The sequence below is a fragment of the Cupressus sempervirens genome, chromosome 6, assembly GCF_028749045.1.
Source record: "Cupressus sempervirens isolate cs-2001-9-10 chromosome 6, ASM2874904v1, whole genome shotgun sequence".
Classification (NCBI taxonomy): domain Eukaryota; kingdom Viridiplantae; phylum Streptophyta; class Pinopsida; order Cupressales; family Cupressaceae; genus Cupressus; species Cupressus sempervirens.
Genome location: NC_143123.1, coordinates 105510679 through 105524077, shown reverse-complemented (window position 1 = coordinate 105524077; position 13399 = coordinate 105510679).

Sequence of the window (13399 nt, the reverse complement as noted above, 5' to 3'; positions counted from 1 at the left end):
AGGTAAGGGTCCAATGGGACCCTACTGATGATTCTTCAGCTAATTGGGAGGATGCAGCTAGATTACGGGAGTTATATCCCTACTTTTTTTTAGGATTCCAGGAGTAAGCCTAACCCAAGGGGGGGTGGATGTAGTGCCTACCCTCATTCACATCTTTTCTAGACTCATTGTTGCTATTATTATCAGACATTATGTTATGGATTCAGTGGTTATATGATGTGATCATTTAGATTTTATATTTCATGCATACGTGATGATCATTATATTTTTTTCAGTTATTAATGATGATTAGTTAGATGGTTTATTATCTCACGTGTTTTATTATGGATACTTACCCCATACTTGCATGTGTATGGTGTGCGTGTTTTCTTATTGTATGGCATTTCTAATGTAGTTAACGAAGGGAGTCATAGTCACCTGCTTAGTCGGGATCTACACGATGCACCACTTCCTGTCATTGTCTGTTTAGCTTAGCATTATATATTGTATGCACATGCATGGTTTTTCTGCAGGTTGCAGGTACCGGGTATCAACTTCCCTGAATTGTTAGGATGAGCGTACCCTATTATACTATCTCAATGATAAGAGAAGGGAGATAAATTCTCAAGTCCAAATCCCAAACCCTAAAACCATTTGTCCTAGTGAGTTAGGACAAGTATCAGAGTTGAATACCCACCGAATGTGTTAGATGACATATTTCGTGATTTTTAACCCTTTAGACTGATTTTGAGTGATTTTCTCTATGATGGGTTTTCATATTTTATCTTGGAGGTCTATGGTGAATTTTCTATTAATTAAGTCTTAATAAATAGATTTAATTAATAAATTAATTATTTGAGAAAATTAAATATCATGATCTTTGATATTTTGATTGTAATTAATTAAATGTGAATTATTGAGGAAAAAGAATTAAATAAAAGAAAATTAGAAAATTTAAATTAATAATAATAATAAAATAATAATAAAGTAATAAATAAAATAATATTAATAAAAGTTATAAAAATTATAAAATTTAAATAGAAATTATTTAAAAAGTAAATTGGAGTTATAAGCTTGCATGGGAATTAACGCACTTTTCTATTTCTCATGTGTCAACAACACGGGGGTTAGTGCATCAATTAAGCACATGGTGTCTACAACCCTATGGCTCATCTTGAAGGTTGGAAAAAACCCATGCTTAGTTGGTGACACCTTCCAACTATTTCTAGAAGCATTATAGAGGTTTTCTGAGAGCTCTTTATATTCAAGCATCCCTAGAAGTTTAGACATAGCGTTTGGAGTGCAATTGGAGCATTAGAGGATTCAAGAGTTCTGAAGAAGGGCGCTTGCTCTGCGGGTTTTCTAAGGAAGAGCGATTTAGCATCAAAATTCGGGTAGATTCTTGTGATTTTACTTATGCTATTTTTGCATCTTTCTTTCCTTGTCTTCTTCGTGTCTTCCATATTTCTTCTGAGGAATTTCATATTTTTATTGTATGCATTTTCAAATTGGGCATATAAATTTATTTGAGAATTTTATATGGATAGATCAAAAAGGAAAATGGGGCTAGGGTTGAAATTCATAGTCAAACCCATTAGAGTTAATTATTGAAATTTTTTGGAGATCAAAGGTCTATGGGGGAATTATGAAAATTAGAGGTTTTTAATAAACTGTGTATATACATGTTTATATTGGTCAAATTTGCATATAGAAAACATTTATAAATATATGTTGTAAAACTTGATTAAAGTCCGCGAATGCATATATACAAATACATACATATATATATTATATATACTGAACAAGGGCATTTTATTATTCAATTTTGAACCGCATCAATGGCGAAATGTTTTATTAAAAACATTATATTTTATTAAGAAATTGCATCGTGATTTATCACTGCGAAAAGCGTTTAAAAAAAACACTGTTTAAAAATAATAATAATAATAAATAAATATGTCTGGGCGGGTATGTACCCCCCCACCTTTATCTGTCCATCGATATTTATATTGGCGAGTTGCAGGGTACCTGCAACACAGTGTACCTGCGACAAAAGAACTGCCATACGACAGTGGTCGCAGGGTACCCGCGACGGGTATGATCGCACGTCATCAGCGGCGATTCAAATATATCAATTGCTTTTGGCTTTGGTTATAAATTGTGATCGATTTTTTATATAATTTTTAAAAAAGTTATTATCAATAGATATTAATATATAAATATATATTTATGTATGTGTATATATATATATGTATGTATATAAGTATATGTATAATAGTTTGGGAAACGTAAACCGAGACTTTTGCATTTGAATTCAAAATTGAAAACTTAGCAAAACCAAAACATGTGTTTGCATTGTGTATTCTTTAGGCTATTATTTTAGGTTTTGGGTTGACTAGTGTTGACCAGTTATAGGATGTCTACCAGAGGCTTGGGGGTTTTGTGATTGTGATGTCATGATGATGTTTTAATCTTGATCTTTATAAACCCAACCATGGTTATGTGATGGAATGCTCTATGTATTGCATGTGAATACTGATTGTTATAGTTGAGATTCTTATGTATGAGACACTTGACTTAACCATTATTTTGGTCATCGATCAGTTATCCTTAGTTATTTTTTAGTCACCATGATGGAACTGTAATGTGGATTTATTCTTGATGATGTCATGATGTGACATGTTTGACTCAACCATTTTGGAGTCTTCGATCAGTATGATTTGAAATATATTTTGGTTATTCAAAACCATTGGATACTTTGATTATCAGTGATACTTCAGTTGCCAATAGAGAGCTGTTGTGTTCATGATTTTCTATGGATGTTAGCTCATGGAGATTTGATGCTTTTATGCATATTTGATGATTTTATGGATTATCTTTTGTAATTTTGAGATTTATGAGCCCATGAGCATTAGGGTAGGATATCTGCATGTAGTTACCGGAAGTGGCTTGCAATGGGGGCCGGGGTCCTAAGAGGCTACCAGGGTAACTCATTGTAAGTTGGATTAATAAGTGATAACATTCACACCTAATACTAACTGAATGAACCTAAAAGGATAAGTGTTTTGTTCTCACCCATGCCTTGAGTGCTTGTACAGTCTAGGATGGGAGTAGTGAGAACAAATGGTTGCGACCTTGCATTCCATAGTATGCCTTGTCAGTATGAGAGGAGACTAGTGGCCGCATGAGATCAGTATGGACCCGTGGAGTTTAGCTAACTATCAGGGTAACTTGTACATGATAAATGCAATGACACTTTCCTGCTTGCATAGTAGGTTTCTACATGTCATTGTGTGCCTCTGGGAAGTAGATGTCAGTTTTGTGATTGGAACCTTGAGTTAGTATACCTTTAGGATTCCTGGACTTATAGAGATTTTTGCTATGTGTTATGGATAGCTTGTTTGGGACTTGAGATTATCTCCTCAACACGGTGGGAGTGGACCACTTAGGTACCATGCGGTCGGGTGGTAGTACTCTTATCATTTGAGACTCATTGAGACGTCGTGGCTGATGCATCCTTCGTGATGGTGGATATGTATCCTTTTATTGATGATTAGCATATCTTAGATGATGTTATCTTATGCTTATATTTGCATGTTAGATTACTTTCTACATATGATGTTGTATATGTTAGGAGTGACATTCCTACTATGTTAATATTGATGATCTCTTCGGTGATTTGGGATGTTATGCACGGAGGGATGACTAGGGCTCACGATGATCTAATGATGCTATTAACGGTTGGGAGGAACCATGCACTTAGTTTATTTTGTTTGATCTTTATGATGGATGTATATGTCTTCTATGATGATGTATCATGTGATTATCTCTACTTTGATGTATCATGGATTGGAATAGGATGATGTACCTTATTCTACATATGTATATTCTTTGAGCTTGTCATACCCTGTGGCATGTACAAAGGATGATTGAGCATTTTGAAATGTAATGTTTAAACATTGGACTTATCATTATTATTTCATGTGGATGTTGTACTAGATGGATTCTTGTATGTAATTCAACGTTAAGGGATCTTTAAAGAATGTAATCTGTTATGTATGTTATGTTTACTTTCAGATGGTCATTGCTATTGCTTACATTATTATGAATAAGTTATGTATGGTATTTACTTTCGTGTAAAAATAAAAAAATAAAATGTTACCAAACTTAGTGAAACTCTAGGTTAATTCTATGGATCCCTTGGCGGGGCGTTACTGTAATGCCCTGCCAAGGGATCCAAAGAATTAACCTAGAGTTTCACTAAGTTTGGTAACATTTTTTTTTACAGGGAAGTAAATACCATACATAACTTAATCACAATAACGGAAGTAATAGCAATGTCCGTCTGAAAGTAAACATAACATACATAACAGATTACATTCTTTAAAGATCCCTTAATGTTGAATTACATATAAGAATCCATCTAGTACAACATCCACATGAAATAATAATGATAAGTCCAATGTTTAAATATTACATTTTCAAATGCTCAATCATCCTCTGTACATGTCATAGGGTATGACAAGCTCAAAGAATATACATATGTAGAATAAGGTACATCATCCTATTCAAATCCATGATACATCATCATAGAAGACATATACATCCATCATAAAAATCAAACATAATAAACTAAGTGCACAGTTCCTCCCGACCATTAATAGCATCATTAGACCATCGTGGGCCCTAGCCATCCCTCCATACGTAACATCCCAAATCACCGAAGAGATCATCGATATTAACATAGTAGGAATGTCACTCCTAACATATACAACATCATATGTAGAAAGTAATCTAACGTGCAAATATAAGCATAAGATAACATCATCTAACATATGCTAATCATCAATGAAAGGATACATATCCACCATCACGAAGGATGCATCAGCCACAATGTCTCAATGAGTCTGAAATGATAAGAGTGGAAAATACACTACCACCAGACTGCGTGGTACCTAAGTGGTCCACTCCCACCGTGCTGAGGAGATAATCTCAAGTCCCAAACAGGCTATCAAAATCACATAGCACATATCTCTATAAGTCTAGGAATCCTAAAAGTATACTAACTCAAAGGTTCCAAACACAAAATCTGACATCTAATCCCAAAGGCACACAATGACATGTAGGAACCTACTATGCAAGCAGGAAAGTGTCATCGCATTTATCACGTACAAGTTACCTTGGCAGTTAGCTAAACTCCACGGGTCCATACTGATCTCATGCGACCACTAGTATCCTCTCATACTGACAAGACATACTATGGAATCTAAGGTCACAACCATGCGTTCTCACTACTCCCATCCTAGCCTATACAAGTGCTCAAGGCATGGGCGAGAACAAAACACTTATCTTTTTAGGTTCATTCAGTTAGTATTAGGTGTGAATGTTATCACTTATTAATCCAACTTACAATGAGTTACCCTGGCAGCCTCTTAGGGCCTCGGCCCCCATTGCAAGCCACTTCCCGACACTACATGCAGATATCCTACCCTAATGCTCATGGACTCATAAATCTCAAAATTACAAAAGATAATCCATAAAATCATTAAATATGCATAAAAGCATCAAATCTCCATAAAAAAACATCCATAGAAAATCATGAACACAACAACTCTCTATTGGAAACTGAAGTATCACTGATAATCAAAAGTATCCAATGGTTCTCAACAACCAAAATATATCTCAATCATACTGATTGAAGACTCCAAAAATGGTTGAGTCAAACATGTCACAACATGACATCATCAAGAATAAATCCACATTTCAGTCCTATCATGGCGACTAGAAAATAACTAAGGATAACTGATCGATGACCAAAAATTGTTAGGACAAGTGTCTCATAAATAAGAATCTCAACTATAACAATCAGTATTCACATCCAATACACAGAGCATTCCAACAAAAAACCATGGTTGGGTTTATAAAGATCGAGATTAAAACATCATCATCACATCACAATCACATAACCCCCAAGCCTTTGGTAAACGTCCTATATTGGTCAACACTAGTCAACCCAAAACTCAAAGCAATAGCATAAAGAATACACAATGTAAACACATGTTTTGGTTTTGCTAAGTTTTCGAATTTGAATTCCAATGCAAAAGTCTCAGTTTATGTTTCCAAGTTTAGAGAAAGAATTAGAGGAACATTTTGTACATTTTTCCATGTATTGTTTTTGGATGGATAAAAGTTTTCCTTTATAAAACTAAAATCCGATTTCCAATTATAATATTTTATTGAAATCGTTCCTCACCAACCTTTTAATTAAATTTCATATACTTTATATATTTTATAATTTAAAACTATTAATTAAATCTTAAATTATAAAATTATAAAATGATTCTTTATTATAAAAGATGAGCCCTTGAATATTGTATCAAAAAATAATAATTCAAATTTATTAATTACATATTTACATATATATATATATATATATACTTACATATATAATATATAAATAATTATTATCGCATTTTATAAAATTGATTAATATTAATTTCGATTTATATCATATAACATATGAAAATCTAATACAATAAAATTCGAATTCCATAACATTCTTTCCTTTTAACAAAACAAAGCCGAATTATAATATACAAACGCTGGCCGAAATCATATAACATTAAACATATAACATTCAGCAGTTTTTTTAATAAAAAAATGAAGTTGTCCGCTTGATATGACGTGGTACCAAGTGTTTGGTACTCTGTTGTTGCAGAGTACTGTGGCGACAACATGTACAGAGTACCCTTGTCATCGCAGTACCTGCGACGACAGGTACTCTGCCGGCCCGTGTGGCTCGAAACACAATATTATATATATATATAATATTTTTTATAACATTTTTAATAAAACATTTCCCCATTGATGCAGTTCAAAATTGAAATAAAATTTCATCGCTACGAATAATAAAATGCCCTTGTTCAGTATATACATATACATTTACTATATATATATATATATATATATATATATATATATATATATATATGTATGTATTTGTATATATGCATTCCCAAACTTTAATCAAGTTTTACAGCATATATATATATATATATATTGTATGCAGATTTGACCAATATAAACATGTATATACACAGTTTATTAAAAACCTCTAATTTTTAGAATTCCCCCATAGACCTTTGATCTCCAAAATTTTCAATAATTAATTCTAATGGGTTTGACTATGAATTTCAACCCTAGCCCCGTTTTTCCTTTTTGATCTATGCATATAAAATTCTCAAATAAATTTATATGCCCAAATTGAAAATGCATACAATAAAAATATGAGATTCCTCAAAAGACATGGAAGACACGAAGAAGACAGGGAAAGTAAGATGCAGAAATAGCATAAGTAAAATCACAAGAATCTACCCGGATTCTGATGCTAATTCGCTCTTCCTCAGAAAACCGGCAAAGCAAGCTCTCGTTTTCAGAACTCTCGAATCCTCCAATGCTCCAATTGCACTCCAATTGCTGTCTAAGCTTCTAAGAATGGTTCAATATAAAGAGCTCTTAGGAAACCTCTAGAATGCTCCTAGAATCAGCTAGAAGGTGTCACCAACTAAGCATGGGTCTTTTTCAACCTTTTTGATGAGTCATAGGGTTGTAGACACCATGTGCTTAATTGATGCACTAACCCCCATGTTGTTGACACATGAGAAATAGAAAAGTGCGTTAATTCCCATGCAAGCTTATAACTCCAATTTACTTTTTAAATAATTTCTATTTAAATATTTATAAATTTCATTTTAACTTTTTATAACTTTCATTTTAATTTTTATAACTTTTATTATTATTATTTATTTATTACTTTATTATTATTTTATAATTATTATTAATTTTAATTTCTAATTTTTCTTTTATTTAATTCTTTTTCCTCAATTAATTCTAATTTGATTAATTATAATCAAAATATTAATTTTCTCAAATAAATAATTTATTAATTAAATCTATTTATTAAGACTTAATTAATAAACAATTCACCATAGACCTCCAAGATAAAATATGAAAATCCATCATAGAGCAAATCAATCAAAATCAGTCTAAAGGATTAAAAATCATGAAATATGTCATCTGACACATTCATTGGGTACTCAACTCTGATACTTGTCCTAACTCACTAGGACAAATGGTTTTTATGTTTGGGATTTGGACTTGAGTATTTATCTCCTTTCTCTTATCATTGAGATAGTGTAATAGGGTATGCTCATCCTGGCAATTCAGGGAAGTCGATACCCAGTACCTGCAACCTGCAGAAAAATCATGCATGTACATACAATATATAATGCTAAGCTAAACAGAGAATGGTAGGAAGTGGTGCATCGTGTAGATCCTGACTAAGCAGGTGACTACGACTCCCTTCCTTAACCACATCAGAAACGTCATACAATAAGAAAACAAGCACACCATACACATGCAAGTATGGGGTAAGTATTCATAAAACACATAAGATAATAAAACATCCATCTAATCATCAATAATAACTAAAAATAGTATAATAATCATCATGTATACATGAAATGTAAAATTTAAATGATCTCATCATATATCAATTGAATCCATATCATAATATCTGATAGTGTCAAATTAATACCACTAAATCATCAACATAAAACTAGTCATCAAAGTCTGATAATAATAGCATCAATGAGTGTAGAAAAGATGTGAACGAGGGTAGGCACTACAGTTACAGTCATAAAAGGAGATTTCCAAATTAAAGAGAGTTAACAGATTTAATTTGAGTAAAATAAGGAGTTAACCGATTCAATTTGAGTAGAAAAATGATTTAACTCATTTAACTCATTTTTTATCAATAGTGAACTGGAAATTTCCCTTTTTGAACCGAAGAGAGATTTTGTTTAGATATTTAATTTACTAAAATGAGATTTCTCTCATAATTACTTTTTCTATTTAATTAAATAATCTTTAATTAATTAGAGACACTTTTCTTATTTAATTAAATAACTTCATTTAATTAATTAGGAATGGCTTCTCATTTAATTAAATAAATTTGTTTAATTAATTAGAAGTAAGTACTCCATTTAATTAAATAATTTTGTTTAATTATTTTAAAATTCTTTTCGAAACTAGTCAGCTCAAGTCAACTGTGGTTAAATCTGGTCAAATTTTGGTCAAACTTGATCTTTGCATATATGAATATGAGCAAATGTGAGTATGAATTCCAGCAACAATTCGATGCAAATTCTAATTCAACCTTTCAAAATGAAGAGATGAGGGTCTCTTAAATAGACTTTTCTTGAATTCATCAACGGTTGAGATCGATTTCAATCAACGGTTAGTATTAAAGGTGAAGTTCAGTCATAAAGGAAGATTTCCAAATTAAAGGGAGTTAACAGATTTAATTTGAGTAAAATAAGGAGTTAACTGATTCAATTTGAGTAGAAAAACGAGTTAACTCATTTAACTCATTTTTTTATCAATAGTGAACTGGAAATTTCCATTTTTGAAATGAAGAGATATTTTGTTTAGATATTTAATTTAATAAAATGAGATATGCTCTCATAATTACTTTTTCTATTTAATTAAATAATGTTTAATTAATTAGAGACACTTTTCTTATTTAATTAAATAATTTCATTTAATTAATTAGGAATGGCTTCTCATTTAATTAAATAATTTTGTTTAATTAATTAAAAGTAAGTACTCCATGTAATTAAATAATTTTGTTTCATTATTTCAAAATTCTTTTCAAAACTAGTCAACTCAAGTCAATCGTGGTTAAATCTGGTCAACTTTTGGTCAAACTTGATCTTTGCATATGTGAATATGAGCAAATGTGAGTATGAATTCCAGCAACAATTTGATGCAAATTCTCATTCAACCTTTTAAAATGAAGAGATGAGGGTCTCTTAAATAAACATTCGTGAAATTCATCAACGGTTGAGATCGATTTCAATCAACAATCAGGATTAAAGGTGAAGTTCAGTCATAAAGGGAGATTTCCAAATTAAAGGGAGTTAACAGATTTAATTTGAGTAAAATAAGGAGTTAACTCATTCAATTTGAGTAGAAACAGGAGTTAACTGATTTAACACATTTTTTATCAATAGTGAACTGAAAATTTCCCTTTTTGAACTGAAGAGAGATTTTGTTGAGATATTTAATTTAATAAAATGAGATATGCTCTAATAATTAGTTTTTCTATTTAATTAAATAATCTTTAATTAATTAAAGACACTTTTCTTATTTAATTAAATAACTTCATTTAATTAGTTAGGAATGGCTTCTCATTTAATTCAATAACTTTGTTTAATTAATTAGAAGTAAGTACTCTATTTAATTAAATAATTTCGTTTAATTATTTCAAAATTCTTTTCAAAACTAGTCAACTCAAGTCAACCGTGGTTAAATCTAGTCAATTTTTTGTCAAACTTGATCTTTGCGTATGTGAATATGAGCAAATGTGAGTAAAAATTCCAGCAACAATTCGATGCAAATTCTCATTCAACCTTTCAGAATAAAGAGATGAGGGTCTCTTAAATAGACTCTCTTGGAATTCATCAACGATTGAGATCGATTTCAATCAGCGTTCAGGATTAAAGGTGAAGTTCAGTCATAAAGGGAGATTTTCAAAATAAAGGGAGTTAACAGATTTAATTTGAGTAAAATAAGGAGTTAATTGATTCAATTTGAGTAGAAAAAGGAGTTAACTGATTTAACTCATTTTCGATCAATAGTGAACTAAAAATTTACCTTTTTAAACTGATGAGAGATTTTGTTGAGATATTTAATTTAATAAAATAAGATATGCTGTCGTAATTACTTTTTCTATTTAATTAAATAATCTTTAATTAATTAGACACTTTTTTTAATTTAATTAAATAATTTCATTTAATTAGTTAGGAATGGCTTCTCATTTAATTAATTAGAAGTAAGTACTCCGTTTAATTAAATAATTTCGTTTAATTATTTCAAATTTTTTTTCAAAACTAGTCAACTCGAGTCAACCGTGCTTAAATCTGGTCAACTTTTGGTCAAACTTGCTCTTTGCGTATGTGAATATGAGCAAATGTGAGTATGAATTCTAACAACAATTCGATGCAAATTCTCATTCAACCTTTCAAAATGAAGAGATGAGGGTCTCTTAAATAGACTTTCTTGGAATTCATCAACGGTTGAGATCGATTTCAATCAACGGTCAGGATTAAAGGTGAAGTTCAGTCATAAAGGGAGACTTCCAAATTAAAGGGAGATAACAGATTTAATTTGAGTAAAATAAGGAGTTAACTGATTCAATTTGAGTAGAAAATGAAGTTAACTAATTTAAGTCATTTTTGATCAATAGTGAAATGGAAATTTCCCCTTTTGAACTCAAGATAGATTTTGTTGAGATATTTAATCTAATAAAATGAGATATGCTCTCATAATTACATTTTTTATTTAATTAAATGATCTTTAATTAATTAGAGACACTTTTCTTATTTAATTAAATAATTTCATTTAATTAATTAGGAATGGCTTCTCACTTAATTAAATAACTTTGTTTAGTTAATTAGAAGTAAGTACTCCATTTAATTAAATAATTTCGTTTAATTATTTCAAAATTCTTTTCGAAACTAGTCAACTCAAGTCAATTGTGGTTAAATATGGTCAACTTTTGGTCAAACTTGATCTTTACATATGTGAATATGAGCAAATGTGAGTATGAATTCCAGCAACAATTCGATGCAAATTCTCATTCAACCTATCAAAATGAAGAGATGAGGGTCTCTAAAATAGACTTTCCTAGAATTCAGCAACGGTTGAGATCGATTTCAATCAACGGTTAGGATTAAAGGTGAAGTTCAGTCATAAAGGGAGATTTACAAATTAAAGGGAGTTAATAGATTTAATTTGAGTAAAATAAAGAGTTAACTGATTCAATTTGAGTAGAAAAAGGAATTAACTGATTTAACTCATTTTTTATCAAAAGTGAACTGAAAATTTCCCTTTTTGAACTGAAGAGAGATTTTGTTGAGATATTTAATTTAATAAAATGAGATATGCTCTCATAATTACTTTTTTTATTTAATTAAATAATCTTTAATTAATTAGAGACACTTTTCTGATTTAATTAAATAACTTCATTTAATTATTTAGGAATGGCTTCTCATTTAATTAAATAACTTTGTTTCATTAATTAGAAGAAAGTACTCCATTTAATTAAATAAATTCTTTTAATTATTTCAAAATTCTTTTCGAAACTAGTCAACTCAAGTCAACCGTGGTTAAATCTAGTCAACTTTTGTCAAACTTGATCTTTGCGTATGTGAATATGAGCAAATGTGAGTATGAATTTCAGAAACAATTCGATACAAATTCTCATTCAACTTTTCAAAATGAAGAGATGAGGGTCTTTTAAATAGACTTTCCTGCAATTCATCAACGGTTGAGATCGACCTCAATCAACGGTTAGGATTAAAGGAGAAGTTCAGTCATAAAGGGAGATTTTCAAATTAAAAAGATTTAACAGATTTAATTTGAGTAAAATAAGGAGTTAACTGATTCAATTTGAGTAGAAAAAGGAGTTAATTGATTTAACTAATTTTTGATCAATAGTGAACTGTAAATTCCCCTTTTTGAACTAAAGAGAGATTTTGTTGAGATATTTAATTTAATAAAATTAGATATACTCTCATAATTTCTTAAATAGACTTTCTTGGAATTCATCAACGATTGAGATCGATTTAAATCAGCAGTCAAGATTAAAGGTGAAGTTCAGTCATAAAGGGAGATTTCCAAATTAAAGGGAGTTAATAGATTTAACTAATTTTTTATCAATAGTGAACTGAAAATTTCTCTTTTTGAATTCAACAGAGATTTTGTTGAGATATTTAATTTAATAAAATAAGATATGCTCTCATAATTACTTTTTCTATTTAATTAAATAATCTTTAATTAATTAGAGACACTTTTCTTATTTAATTAAATAACTTCATTTAATTAGTTAGCAATGACTTCTCATTTAATTAAATAACTTTGTTTATTTAATAAGAAGTAAGTACTCCATTTAATTAAATAATTTCATTTAATTATTTCAAATTTTTTTTCGAAACTACTCAACTCAAGTCAACCGTAGTTAAATCTGGTCAACTTTTGGTCAAACTTCATCTTTGCGTATGTGAATATAAGCAAATGTGAGTATGAATTCCAGCAACAATTCGATGCGAATTCTCATTCAACCTTTCTAAATGAAGAGATGAAGGTCTCTTAAATAGACTTTCCTGAAATTCATCAACGATTGAGATCGATTTCAGTCAACGGTTAGGATTAAAGGTGAAGTTCAGTCATAAAAGGAAATTTTCAAATTAGAGGGAGTTAGCAGATTTAATTTGAGTAAAATAAGGACTTAACTGATTCAATTTGAGTATAAAAAAGGAGTTACCTGATTTAACTCATTTTTTATCAATAGTGAACT